The 15,674-nt window shown below is 37.0% G+C and overlaps 1 protein-coding gene across 2 annotated transcripts in view; it reads right to left on the reverse strand.

Annotated features, from left to right (window-relative positions):
* The window catches only part of TTC7B (tetratricopeptide repeat domain 7B), a 125,540-nt gene that overhangs the window by 14,198 nt on the left and 95,668 nt on the right, over positions 1-15,674 (reverse strand). The gene's annotated exons all lie outside the window — the stretch shown is intronic.

A 15,674-nucleotide genomic window follows, 5' to 3' on the forward strand; every position in this document is an offset into this window, starting at 1 on the left:
CTGCATGATTTTTTTAATTATTTTTATTTCCATAGCTGTTTATTGATAAGGTCTTTATAACACTCACAATTCTCTATTTTGTCTAAATATGTTATGCTATCAAGCCAGATAGCTAACTAACCTAATGTAACAGAATACATTATTGTCGTGGTTTAACCCCAGCCAGCAACTAAGGGCCACGCAGCCGCTCACTCACTCTCCCCCCATCCAGTGGGATGGGGGAGAAAATCAGGAAAAGAAGTAAAACTCGTGGGTTGAGATAAGAACGGTTTAATAGAACAGAAAAGAAGAGACTAATAATGATAATGATAACACTAATAAAATGACAACAGTAGTAATAAAAGGATTGAAATGTACAAATGATGTGCAGGGCAATTGCTCACCACCCGCCGACCGACACCCAGCCAGTCCCCGAGCGGCGAATCCCCGCCCCCCCCCCCCTTCCCAGTTCCTAAACTAGATGGGACGTCCCATGGTATGGAATACACTGTTGGGCAGTTTGGGTCAGGTGCCCTGGCTGGGCATGAGAAGCTGAAAAATCCTTGACTGTAGTCTAAACACTACTGAGCAACAACTGAAAACATCAGTGTTATCAACATTCTTCACATACTGAACTCAAAACATAGCACTGTACCAGCTACTAGGAAGACAGTTAACTACATCCCAGCTGAAACCAGGACAATTATGTTATGTTCTGGAATAATTTTTAAAAGTTAACTTTTAACAGCTATCTCCATGAGCACTGACCGTAGTAAAGCTTAGTTAGGTTTTCTAATGACTGTGTCTTATATCCCTGCAGCAGAGCATTTACAAACACTCACTCTCGTGTGTACTTGCTGATATCTAATAAAAATTTGAAATCATGGAACAGCCTCGGTAGTCTTTCCTCCTGCCTCTATTTTTGTAATACTTGCACAAGCCTAATTTTTTTTTTTTTTGACATCATTCCCTCTTCTGTCCAGATGAAACTGGCTAGAGAATTTAAAAGTTATGAAGGCAAAGCTGACAAACACACACACAAACAATAACGATTTAGTAAGCCTGATTTCCTAAGGATATGAGTCTTAAACAGCAAGTTCAACGTGTGTGATATAAAACGTGTATTGGTAGTGGCTGAGGGAGATTGAACACACTGAGCTGCAACAAATCATTTCACCAGCATCACTGATTAAAAAGACTAATCAATGAATTACAACCCAGAAAAAAATTGAATTCAAAAGTTAACTTCAGTTACATCCATAAAAGAAACATTCATAACTTCACTTATGAAGTTTAGTTCCTGGGATAAGAGGGAAGCATTAAAAACTTTGGAATTTTTCAAAGTATTTAGAAAAAAACCTGAAAGAATCAAATGTATGCATCCTAATGGACCTACTAAACCATGCTATATTGCTCAAGTGTTTTGGGTAGTGTCTTTCCTCGCAGTGCTTAGCTTTTAAGGGTGTGAACAATGTTCGTGTTTTCATATTTCTGCCAAGTAAGTGCTTTGCTAATGAATTGCTTTGCTTCGTTCATCTTAGCAGTACTTAGAGACTGAAGATTTCTTCCAGGTCAAATACTCTATGTGAAGATATGTGGCTCTTGAGTATGAGCATTCCATTTTAACATCTCCATGTTTTGTTAATACTTCTTCTCCCTTCAGCTCTATGCTGGTTCTTAAGAAAGAAAAACTGTTTCTAAAAGCAACTTTAAATTCAATGTAAGGGCTATTTCTTGAAAGCCAGCTTCCTTGAAGCCCTACAGCAACATCTGTTATAATGCAGGATTTCTCAGATTTGTGAAAAAAAGCCACACATGTATAAGCTACATGTGTCAGTTTCATGTTTCAGGTCAGAGATTCGCAGAAAAAAGCTGTAATGCATTGTTATGTACAGAGCTTTTTTAGTTTCCCCAGACTCTCCTAAGTGCATCTTAGTACAAAACTACATTCAACCTTAACATCTGAACAATAATAAATATTTACAACCATTCTGACAAACTTCAAGGTACTAAACTGCCCTCTGTTGTATACCTCCCACTAATCACAGAGCAGGAGCACAGAGTCATGGTTTGCCATGTCTTTCCAAACTGATCTCCTTCCCCAGAGGATATTACTCCTCTTCAGGAAAAAGCTGGCCTGAGAAGTCTTACTCAAAACTATGTTTATTGCATATAATGGTAATTACATGAGCACACAAACAATGTAACGGCAAAAGGAAATTTATGACATTAGTTCTCCAAATCTGACTGATGCTACACATGAGGAAATATGCAGGAGTTATATATGTGCTCACCAATTCATGTTGGTGGCTATAATATCCTCCTACTTCCCTCAAGGACAGAAACCAAGACATAGTTCTTTTTTGTTTTGTCTGATTTGTAGGACAGGAGGATACAACAAAGCATAGACCTGAACAGAACATCTGAGAAAAACTAATGACCCATTATAATGAAAGCAGCAATCCTTTTTCCTTCAGATCTCTATATCCACAGACTTCATATTTAGTGCTGGTTTGAAGTTAGCTTTTCTTGAATTTTGAACTTTCTCCCGAGTAATAACACGAGATAAGAAACAAAGATCTATGGAAGTAGTTTGCCTTTATTACCTATAAAAGTACATTACTGTAAAACAGTGCTAAGTTTAACTGAGCTCTCAAAACCAGATCAAAAAAGGAATCACAGAAACAAAGTACCGATGCCACAGATAACTTCCAAAACAGTCTGCTATCCAAACAGCCATCTCCTTCACCAACCATCTCAGCTGGAATGACTTGGGAAATACTACATTCATTGAGCAAATCCAAGACAACATTGACAAAATCTTCCAGAAAGGAAGATAGTTGGAGGAAAGAGAGATATAAGGAAACAAACTGATATATTCTTTAAAATTACTGAAAGTTCTGCAGTGAATTTGAGACAAGGGCCTCGTTTTACTTGGCCGAGCTGAAATGGCTATCAAGGAGCTGCCACATACCCCGTCATTTAAACTGCATGCAAAGGCAATAACTATCAAAAAGATAATTTTCACTGATAAAAGATAGAGCTGTTTTAATCATCTACATTTTAATAGGAGGTCCATCAGTGACAATACTCAATTTAAATATCATACGGGAAAATCCTCCCAAAGTGTGCCAATCATTTGCAAGTCAAAACCCACAAGACACCCTGCAGGTTCCCTTCAGCAGGTGGTGGGAATATTGATGCTGCTGCCCTAACAAGATTGACTGATGCATTGGAGATCCCTGTGGGGCAAATTATTTTCTTCAGAGTGCAAAGGCACTGGAAAGAATAAGCACAGGAATTAAATGCGAGTCCCATGAATGTGATGCTCAGAATGAGAAATCAGGAGGCTTGTATTGCCTTTAAAGATAGGTAAGTCACAGCATCTATGCCTCAGTTTCTCCATGTCTTGACTGGGAATAAATAATACATACTTCAGGGCACAATGTATTTGAAACTTAACATGTTGACCACTCAAAGTTGTTATGAAAACAAATACTATAGCTTTTATAAATATATAGACTTTCGATTTAGAAAAAGAGTAAAAGATAATTCAGTCACTGTCTTACTATCTGCCATACCAAGTGTCTTGGTTGCCATACTATCTGCAGCTGCTTAACTTAGCCACTTTTTATTCCTCTAAACTTGCTCAGATGCCTAAATATTCATGCTTATAAATATAAAGAGCTAAAACTAAAAATGCAGCTATAAGACCAAATATCAAATACTGAATTCAAGATTTAAATCAGCTATTGGTTCAACAGTGTAAAAATTCATAGCGGGGAGGTAAAGAAAAGACTATAACTAATGGTATTTTTTTCAAATGCCAAGAGCTGTTTGCAAAGTCAGTGTTTTAACAAAATGTACCGACTAGATTCATACATGTGTGATTAACTGTTGAAACTAAAAAGCTCCTACCTTTTTTTCTCTCTATAAAGTCCATGCATATTAATATCAGAATTAAAAAGGTGCAGATCAACACTGCCCTGCTGATTGAAAAAGTGATGAAAGCCCAAAACAGCTTTCTGTTTTCAAGTTTAGCATTACTAAGTCTCACTCATGATGTATTTTTCCACTCATATCAGTTCAGCCAAGTAGCTTACCATGATAGAAGTGGCATTGAAAGCACTAACAACTCTAAATCTGCATTTGCTGTTTCATGTAGAGTGAACTTGGATTAAACACATGGTAGGCATGTTTACTTGCAGATGGCAGAGTACTGGAAAAAAGTCTAGTTTTAGAAAACATTGATCCTTGTGCTTTTACACATAGATAAATGACTCAAGCAAATAAACTGTACAACATAGCCTCTGGTATAGGTGTACCCAGGTTAAACATGGTCAGCATATTACGGCTTCAGTGAGCCTGCAGTATTGACCAGACTTTTCAATCACTACCCAATTAAGTCAACACAAATTCAAACTCAGACCATTGTTTCACAATGCCAAATGTACAGCATCAACACCAGTTTACCAAGACACTGGCTTATAACTTCAGTGTTGATGTTAGTATTACATCACATCATAGCAACAGCACGAAAAGATCCTTTATGCTCAGCAGAAAATCAGATTAAAAAGGCATCCTGACTTTCAAAGCAAAAGTAAAGGAATTTTCTTTTCCAAGCCAATGTAAAACCAAAACCAGAGAGATGCAGATAATCAAGTTGTGAGAACTGGATTATCTCCATCCTAGAAAAAGACAGAAAAGAAAAATAAAAGAAATCAAAGACTAGCTAGCAAGTTAATAGTGGACGCATTTTTACTACCAAAAAGTAGTATATTGTTTGTATTACAGAAAGAAAATCATTATTTCAGTTTTCTTAAATTACATGCAAGGCCTTAGAACAAATGTTGAAGAACGGAATGGTTAGCAGTATGGTAATAGGGAAAAGTGGAATAAAACATAGTATGTGTTTATCACTGGTGAATGTCCTGGTTTCAGCTGGGATAGAGTTAACTGTCTTCCTAGTAGCTGGTATAGTGCTATGTTTTGGGTTCAGTATGAGAAGAATGTTGATATCACACTGATGTTTTCAGTTGTTGCTAAAGTAATATTTAGACTAAGTCAAGGATTTTTCAGCTTCTCATGCCCAGCCAGCGAGAAGGCTGGAGGGGCACAAGAAGTTAGGAAGGGACACAGCCAGGACAGCTGACCCAAAGTGGCCAAGGGGCTATTCCATACCATGGGACGTCACATCTAGCATATAAATCGGGGGGCAGTTGGCTGGGGTGGATCACTGCTCAGGGACTAACTGAGCATCGGTCAGTGGGTGGTGAACAATTGCACTGTGAATCACTTGTCTGTCTTGGGTTATATTTCACTCTCTGTTATCTTCCTTTTCATTACAATTATTATTATTATAATATTTTTTATTTCTACTAGCAAACTGTTCTCATCTCAACGCACAAGTTTTACTTGTTTCCGATTCTCTCCCCCATGCCACTGGGGGAGTGGGGGGCAGTGAGTGAGCGGCTGCGTGGTGCTTAGTTGCTGGCTGGGGTTAAACCACGTCAGTGAGACACTAAGCTAGCCTGTACAGTATTTCATTAGATATGTTAATTTGGTGGGGGGGAGTTGTAGAACTACTTTGTCTGGGTTTCAGTAAAGTTTCGATATAGCTGGATGTAGGAAAACAAATCAAACTAGAGATGGCATAGAGCAGCACAAGAATATAAAAATGAGTTAAGAACAAGTTTCCACTAGTCCATCCATGCAATAGTGATGGATTATGGTGAGTAGTTTTCATGGTTTGGTCTCGGGCCATATTTTAGTTTAATTTATTGTCTTGGCACATAGGTATCAAGACTGCCCATGAAATTTGATTGCAATGAAGTTACAATACAGAAGCAGATCAGCCAAAGGCTTTCAGTAAAGAGCTCTTGTAGTCCACAGCTTTGGCCACAATGGTTTTACTTGAAAGACCATTCTCATCTCCTATTCCCTCACTCTAGTTACAGAAGACAGCAGTCAGCTTTATTCAGAGAAAACACTGGCCTTTTTTAGCGAGATGCAGTATGTAAGGTGGCCAAAGAGCATGTCTCCTCTCCCCTACTGAGAAAGCAAGACATGGCAGCTTTCTGAAGAGTAGTAGCTGCACATAACTTTCTTCATACCATTTGTTGCTACTAGTTGAAAAAATATACTCCAATATGAAGAATAATGGAAAAATAACCATCAAGACCTAGAAAGGAATACAGTTTTCAGAGTTGGACAAAACACATTTCAGGTTTTCCCATGAGTTAAAGCTTACTGAAATAATTGCTTTCTCTGTTAGTTTGATCATCTAGATTAAAAAAAAAAATATCCTGACATAAAAAATAGCCTGGCACTAACCTTAAAGGCCAATTCTTTAACTCCATCTAAAACCAGTTAGCTACCAGAAAACACAGTATGTTTAAAGAAAACTAATCTTGGAGAAATTATATTATGCTCTTCATACACAGTAAGTGGGTTGAATCCTTCCAAAGTGCAAGGTTCAACTCATTTTTAAACTGTAGACTCATGAGCAGGGGAAGGACTGCTAAGTAGAGTACTGGCTAGCAAGGAAGTAAACCTTCAGTAAATGGAAAAGAGGTCTTCAAATAAAATTTAAAGTGAGATGAGTTGGAGAGATAAAGAGACATAAAAAGACTGTCCCAGACTGGGGATTTGCAGAAAAATCTCTGTACCAGAGTAGACAACTTATCTGAGGAATGCAGCTGTTTGACATAACCCTGGCAAAAGCATGCATTAAAATAATTTCCTGAGGGACAGTTGCTTCCAGATCTCCAGTTTTGCATTAAGGTAGGCCACTTTCTGCTTGATGAGGATAAGGTAAAGCACAATTTTTAGGAACAAGTTGTTTATAGTTTCTAGTCAGAAAAAAAGGGATCATAATTGATTAGGTAACTTCTGGTCCTCTCAAGAGCAGTCTGTTGTGTCAGGAAATGGCTTATGCCAGAGCAAGTCAAGCCCCCCATGATAGAAGTAAAGCAAAAAGCAAAAGGTAATTTCATCAGCGCACCAGAAATGCACCTTAGAACTGCAAGACATTTATAGCAAAATACATGCACTGATAACCCCTGTGCAATTTTATAATATGTTATTATAATAGAGACTGCTAAAGAGCTAGGTCTCAGACGCTTGGCTACAGTGCCGCAAGTTTCTCACACGTATTTACTAACAACCACAACTAAACCACATAGAATGGTTTGTCCCATGCAGATTGCTGTTGATGGTAGTATTTAGTTATATTTCACCAGCATGCAAAGTTATACAGCACAAGAAAAAAAAAAAAGACAACACATGTAGATGACTTAACTTCTTAGATATTTTCCTGTAGTTAATGAGTTCTCACCTACAGAATTCTACAACAGAACCTTTCTCAGGAAAAGGAAAATAAACCCCCTTTCATTTGTTTAAGGTTGAGGATGGCTGCTCTCTCCAGCCTTTTTCACATTCTTTATATTTACTCCAAAATAAATCCTTAAAAACATTTATTTATTAATTATATGAAATTCAATTATAAACTATTAGATGCCAGATGCTGCCTACAAGCAAAAGCCCTTAGAGACTACAGGAAAGACAGTCATGCATACCAGGTGCCACATAGCTTTGATTGCTTTGTAAGTTCTCAGCTCCAGCTTTAAAGTAATACTTTAACAAATTCAATGAGCACAAAAATGCCCAGGGAAGCAAAATAATCATAATTAGCCCAGTGCATACTTCAGCAGAATGACCTAATTTAAAAAGTGTTTTGCAAAGCAATTCTCATATTGAAAGGCAATTACACAGAGCAAAATAAAAATTGTATTTTTGAGATCCATGCAAAAAAGCACCAGCAAGTATCCATGAAAAGGGATGTAAGACACTACAGAGGATAGTAGGGAATAGCAGACATTTTCAATTTCTTCCGGGCCTTCTCTTGTTTCCATTTTATTCTTTTTTAAAACAAGAACAACTTAAATATCAAGAGCAACTATTAGCACTGACACAAGGCCTCCTGGCCATACCCTGAATTACTGGGACTAAGACTACTGACATTTTCATTCTCTTACATTAGTCTTGCTTGTTAGTATTTTTCCACTAGTAAAAATCTGTACATTTTTTGCCCTCCATCCGTTTTTAGGTGGCCAGTTACCCAGCAAAAGGCAAGGAGGAAAAGGCAAAGAGTACTTCGGATATCAACAAAAACCAAGTGACAACACTTAACGTAGTCAGCCCTTTAGAGGGTAAAATGCATAAGGAGATGGAAGGACTCTGGAAAGACTTTAATAGGAATCACCCTTTCTAACACCTACAAGAAAAGCCTGAAAAACTAATTTTTCATTATGCTGTGATCAGATGCTTTTACTAGCTTGCTGGTCTGTTCAGCATCTCTATTTAGTACTATGAAACAAGGAGATAATTTCCATGTAAAAAACTGTAGAGAGTCATAAATATTTTGTGTTCTCTAAATAGTATTAGACACATCTTTGTCTATAGAAGACTCAATGCAGATCATTAAGGTATACTTGAACCTCCCATGAGAAAACCATCAAGAGAGACAGAACCCCAAATTTGTGAAGATCCCAACTGAGGCTTTTCAGTTGCATTGTTTTGTAACTGACACTTTTGGATGGACGTTCCCCAACCACATTGCATAAGCAGGCTGCATAAGGAGCACGACTGGAAATATTTTGGAATCAAGTGGCCATTCTTGCAGTTGCATTGTATCTGCATGCTTAAAAAAAAAAAAAAAAAAAAAATCATTAAAAAGCGCAAGTATTAAAAACCCCAGCCAAAGCAAGCATATAAAAATATCAGACCGGCAACAATCAAAAATGCATCATTATTAACTAGCTATCACAGAATGGGGCATTTTATGGAACTGCGGGGTACTGCAATGCCTGCAAGACAATGACCAGTTGATAATAACTAGGTTGGATGACACATGATTTGGCAGCACCTCACATTTACAGTGCAAAGACAATAAGATGTATCCAAAATATTAAGGCAGGTTTGCAGCAGAGAATATATGTATACATATGTATTATACATGCATGTATCCAAGATGAGTGAATACAGTTGAGAAAGATACTAAGCTTTTGCATCTCCCTTCCATCGTTGCTATGGGTAATGTACCATGGAAATGAGGGAAGAAAGAACAAAATCTGTGCTTTCTAGATTTTTATCACTGGTAAAAATAAGGAAATTCTTGCATAATAGGAAGACTGTAACAAGATTTTGTCCACAAACAAGTGTTCCTATCATGTTGTCTAACAGAATCGTTACCTCTATCTACAAAGCTTGTCTTGCTTGCATTCCTAGAATCACAGGATGGCTGAGGTAGGAAGGGACCTCTGGGGATTGTCTACATCCAAACTTGAAGTTTAGTGTAGAGTCATCTAGGATGGGTTGCCAAGGGCTGTATCCTGTCAGTTTTTTTTAATATCTCCAAGGATGTGAGACTCCACAAATTCTCTGGGCAAGCTGATGTATCTTATATGTGTATCTGAAATAGTATTACCTTTATGCAAACGGTATGTAATTGTACCATTGTTCCCCAGCTCTTTGCCTGTCAACTAATTACCTGAAACGGACAGTGTAGGGCAGGGAATCCCTCCTCAGATGCTTTGTTATGATGTCTAGGAAAACCAAAGCCCTGATCTGTACAGGGCCATTCTGATCTTTGGATTTTATTCCTGGAACTTGAAATGATACTTGCTACCTACCAAATTGTGATATTTAATCTGCACTTGCTGTATGTGAAACGAATTGATAATAGCTCAGTTTTGATAACAGAATCCAGTTCAAACACTTTATGCTATAAAACATGAATCGAAGCTTGAGATGAACACTACCTGTATTCTGAAAATGGAAAACGATTCTTAAAATCTTCCAAGCAAAGAGAAGAAACTTTGGAGTAATACTGCACACTGTAGACTGACCTGCTGCAACAGCAAATTGTGATGAATTATCTGATGGGTGGAATTTTATCAGGTCCACACAATACAATAAAAACACTGGAATGATTCGTGACCTGCCAAATAAAGAGGAGTAACTCTAGCCAAAGCATCCCTTCCTTCTGCCAGCATCTACCACTAATTAATTTTCCATTTTTTAAAATGGGAACAAATAGAAGTGGTAAAATGGTTTCTGGCAAGCTGAGCCTAAATTGATAAACTGTAGAAAAATCTATCACACAGATAACATGAAAACAGACGAAAACAGAAAGTTAAAGCTGAGCATACCAGGCAAAAATCCCTACATAAAAAAAAAGGAAAAGAAAAAAAAACCCAAACGAACAAAACCCACACTTTTCAACTCAGAGTCAAACTCTCTTTCAAATAGAAATCTCAGGAAAGTTAATTAAAAAAATTAGTTAATTAAAATAATAGAGCTAAAAATCACTTAAGAAAAAGTTACAGAAAGCTGGCTTAAGCATAGCTAGATTCCCAATATTACACCCCAATGGCTTAGATTCTTCATTTTACCCAGTTCTGTCCAGTGCAATGACAGTGCATGCTGCACAAAATCAGATTATCTTTTCATCTTCAGATATTCACAGATTGTCTAAACCAAACAACTAATTTAAGCCCAGTTGCAGTATTCCTCTTGTAATGGCTGTCAGCTGAGGACAGCACAGACAAGTTGAAACCTGTTGAAGAGTCCTTACAGAGCTCACTCTCAGCTGGTGTAAAGCATCCAAGAGTGGAGGTATTTTCTTATTGAAAGATCTGCTCCTGCTATAGTTGCTTTAAGCCATTTAGAGTAAATACAGGGTAATGTGGAAAGAAAGTCTTTTACAAAGCAGGACCTATGTTTCACCAACCCTAGAATACCACTTTCGGAACAACACTTCTCAGTGGATCAGCACAGACAGTCCTGCCTGAGTAAATACAAGCTCACTGCTTCAAGTTATACACAAAATTAGTGCAGTAAATTCCCATAGTCACTTTCTGTTTCCAAAAGAGCAACTAAATTCTAGTTTAAACTCAAATTTGTAGCAATTACTGTTGTCAAATATCGAACAAAAATAAATCTGCTTTAAAAGAGTACTGTGAAACTCAGATAAAGCATGCAGGAGTTAAGAAATTCTACTGACCTTCCTCCAATGGTAATCTTTAACATATGAATCAATATGAAATAGTTAACTGCTGTACTTGAGCTCAATAACACTAAAAATAAAAGGAAATAACTTTGAAAAAAAAAAAGGGAAAACCCAAACTTATTCACCTTGATTCACACTTTGTTATATTTCAAAAGCTAATGACTATGCAAGTTGGTGCTATGTACTTTTTATTGCACTAAGCACGGATAGTTTTCTGTCGTAAGGCTAAAATGGGAAATAATATTTTCAAGGCAGAAAAGAATATAGCCTGTGAGTGCCACATGGCAGGTGAAGAATTTAAAGTGTATTGAAATGGTCCTTGAGTCACTTGAACTCAATGGGCGTGTTTCAGGTTAAAATGCAAGTAGAAATGCCATTGTTTGCTCAGAGTGCAGAATGCAACTACTTGAAATATTTAGATGTGACAGTGGTCAAATCACAGTAAAATGCCTTCTGTAAGGAGCAGTGAGTTTTTGACTGAACATATGCTTTGCTTTCTCTACTTTCTATGAAAAAGCCTTGAAGTTTCTGAAGGGCAAACCCACAATATTTTACTAACAAATCTAACAAAACCTATTACCGTATTTTTCCATTCTTCTTCAACCACTGTGTGCATAAGGATGCACTTCGAGAGCAAGTCAAATGTTAGCATTAGCATTTAGCTCTACAGTAATCAGTTACAACACAAACCACCCACAAGAAACAGCATAACGTGCTTAGGACAAGCCTATGTGGCCTAAACCAACAATTTTTACAGTGTAGCGGCCTGACAATGAAAATCAAATGAGTTAGTGGATGTTCCCCAGAAGAGGTCCTTGTTATGAAAGGAAGAATGCATACTTCCTGTGCATTGCAGAGAATGCTGCCTCACTGAAGGGAAAAAGTTAGTTTAGGTGACTGTGTTAGTCTTTCTCTAACTCCCTTGACCCCTTCAAACAGGGTCTGAACTCATGTTCTGAAGTCTTCTCTGCTTTTCCTTTCTTTCAGTCAGCTCAACATCCTTGACAGGCTCATAAGCATACAAGACCCATACATACTGCCAGGCTTCTTTCTGGCAAAGCTGGGTTGAAAAAAAATGTAAGAAGCCAATGTAGTTAGAAATAAATAACAATATATTTACAACTGAGAGGTAAAGTGCACATAGTTAATTTAAGCCTTAAGAGATCTGACTTAGTTCTGCGTAATTATAGTAAACTTTAACAGATATCTAACAGGGTGGAGTGGGGAACGTAATTCTTTAAGATAATGTTATTTGAGAACTAATTTCTACATGAGTAATTTTGGATAAGTAATTTCTCCCTTTCTGTTTTAGTTTTCTACTCTTAGAAGCTAAGCTACTAATAGGATTAACTGGCAAGTACTATGATGAATTACTTAATATTCAAAAAATACTAGAGTCTTCTACAATTATAACGATATACAGATGCTGGAAAAACTATTTCATATCAAAGCTACATTTAGCTAGGAAATTTTCAGCCTGAGAGAGAATACACAGACTGTTTCCTGGACAATGGGTCAAAACATTCATTGCCATTTCAGGCGTTACTGAATGATGGCCCATTTCTGGACTTTTCAGACGTCAGCAGTAAGGGCTACTTTCCACAACAGCACTCTGACTGCAAGAGATAAAAGACTGTTTATTCTTTTTTCACAGGGTAGGAAAACAATGACAAAAGCAGGAAGGCAGCAGTAATGCAGAAATCTGGAGATGATGATAAAGGGTAGGGAGAATGGAGAAAGCTGTTCAAATAAATCCATTCTGGCCAAAATCAGGCAGGTGACAACCAAGTATATACGACATTCAATTGAAGTGCAAATCATCATTTTTCAATTTAGTAATTAAAGAAAATTTTAAATTTAATTGGGTGTGATAAAAAGTGATTTGAAATACAGAACACAAACTGAAGTATTTCAAACCTTTAGAACACAACTTTGCGTTGTTTTCCCCGAGTGCACTATACAACCCTTAAAAACAAGAAAGGACACTGCATTTGTTCAAAAGCAATGCTGCTGCACTCTGTGAAGTACACTTAATTGATACTGACATGTTACTGCCTCACTCTTGACATCTTTCGAGCAGTCAGAGCTAGCCAAATAGCACGCTGGTATAACCCCTGGCTCAGAGAAAATTTCAGTTAGCGACAAACAGTAAAAAATAGCACCTGAGAACAAGGCAGATCTTAAAATGAGAATTGCTTAACAGAATACAGTGAGCGAATGTATGGATTTAAACATTAACTGTATGAGGAATAATTTAATTGCACAAACAACTAAAGAGAATTTTAACAGCATTTCTCTTTGAAAGACTAGTTTTGTTGTTCAGCTGATTTAATTAATAACTCCCGCAACCTTTCCGAAGGGACTGAAATAGCAGTGAGCATGAGCACAAACACACTGCCCCCTGCAGCCGGGTGTCGGGCAGAGTAGCTCACATCTTGGGTAATGCAGCAGTGTAACCCAATCAGCTCCATTTCCCAAGAAGTTTAAGTAGAATACAGAACGCGGCTAAACAAATTGTCCTTTATTCGTGGATCAAGCCCCCACCCTTCGGTGTCACGTTGTCTTAGGCATTTCATTACTAAAGCAAATACAGCTTCCAAACCCTCTCATTTATCATTATTCTGTTGGTGAACAGATCTCTTCCATCACTCTTAACTGCTCCAATTTTCACACCATTGCCAAGTCCACCTGTTTTTCATTTTAGAAAATCTTTAAAACAAGAGTAAATCAGTGAAGATCTTAGAGACAACAGCATAATGAATAACTTGTTTCTTTAGAAAATTGTAATTTTAGACAAATACAGTCTTTTAACAGATCATACCAGCCAATAAAAGGTAACTGCATTCAGATAATACATTAGACTTCTGCAAAGAGCATGTCATCATGGTCACATTAACAGAACATGGAGTCTGCACTTGAGACAACTCCAAGAATTTTTATGCAGAAACTTACAAGAGGAAGCACATCAGTTCTCAAGCCACAAGACTAAACTTTCTAGTCTTTCTTCACACATTTCTTCAGTAATTTAGGTTAATCAGGTTATTCCTGAATATGATCTACTGTTCCTACACAGAAACAAGTACTTAAAGAGAGTTATGGCCAAAAAGTTGTACTGAAAAATAGTAAAGCTTCAAAGTCTAATTTTTCATCCTTCCTACCAGAGTGATGTATAATCATTAAAAGGATGGACTATAAAAGGAGAAATCTTGCCTATTCCCAATACGCCATTCTTGTTCATACAAATATAAACAAACATTTTATTTAGTTTTTGTTCTTCTCTGAACAACTACAAATAATATCTCAAATCAAAGACCCAGATTTCTAAACCACTATCATCAGGAAATTTTACCGAGTGTCAGATGTCACTCATTCTAAAATCTTAATTAAAAGAAAAAAACCTTCAAAACTGATTTCAGGTTCAACTATTTCAAGTAATTTTACTTGGAGAGGCAGGGCTGGATATGTATGCTACACACTAGAACTTGTGCCATCCTTAAATCTTATTTCCTTTTTGTTGCATTTTATACATAAAGTTATTGTGATCTATACTTGGTATTTGCCCAAAAAAAGAAATCCACCAAAGCTTATGAAATAAATCTAAGCTCTAAAGGTAACTGTTAGGTTGAAACAGCATTTTATAATTGCTTTCTAAGCATTGCTAGAAACCTGTATCAAATAGTTTTAAAATACCAAATTAATCACAAAAAATAAGGTATTTTTTCACAAACTTTGGTTCATAAACTGATTGTCAGATTAGAATTGTGAATACAAATATTACAAGGTAATATTGTGGCTGGTACCTCCCACAGTGCTGTTGCTATAGCTCCCCTGCCACTGAGATCATATCTCTTCATAATAAATAGGTAAATATACAAAAACAAAGTGTTGAGATGTACAGATACTCATCTATACACACAGGCAAGAGTAAACACTGCAAACTTCCTCAAAATACTTTTTGCAATAGTCAAAAGATCAAGAAGGATACAGATTCCTGTACCTTTTCCCCACATGCAATCATACAGACAAGTATTTTTACAGCATACATCTTTAATATTTGTATTTAAGCAGCACAGATCTCTCAGCATCTATTCAAAACAACATCTTAGTACAGAAAAGGTCTAGAGTAATAGAGAAAGCTTTCACAATTTTAAGAATGCTTAAAAAGGACTGGCCAATCGAATGAAATGAATAGATATCCTCTAGCTTGTATTCAAACTGAAAAGCTCATAAAAAAGGAACCCAGATTGGAAGCACAGTATTTTTCATCGCACACGCCTCTTACGGCAGCTAATTTCTCAGGCATTCTGAAGAGCATTGTGTGTTTACAGACTACTTATTCAAAGGTGGATTCAGAGGAGGGGCAGAAAGATACCCAGAAAAACACAAGCTTTCATTTGCACTGAGCTGTACTGCTTTAGGTTGACTGCCTGCTTCTTCAGAAAAAGGAACCTTTTGGCATTTGTCAGTAGGCTCAAATATCTTGAAATGCTGAAAAGGTGAAACAAAAAACTTTCCCTGTACTGCCTTCCTATCTGATCTTTTGTCTCATATGTTCCCCTCAGGGATGCAGGAGAAATTTGTCTGAATAATTCATAAGCACCTAGGCAGAAACCAGCTTCTACTT

This window comes from Haliaeetus leucocephalus, unplaced genomic scaffold, assembly GCF_000737465.1.
Source record: "Haliaeetus leucocephalus isolate CR32 unplaced genomic scaffold, Haliaeetus_leucocephalus-4.0 Scaffold932, whole genome shotgun sequence".
NCBI classification, from domain to species: domain Eukaryota; kingdom Metazoa; phylum Chordata; class Aves; order Accipitriformes; family Accipitridae; genus Haliaeetus; species Haliaeetus leucocephalus.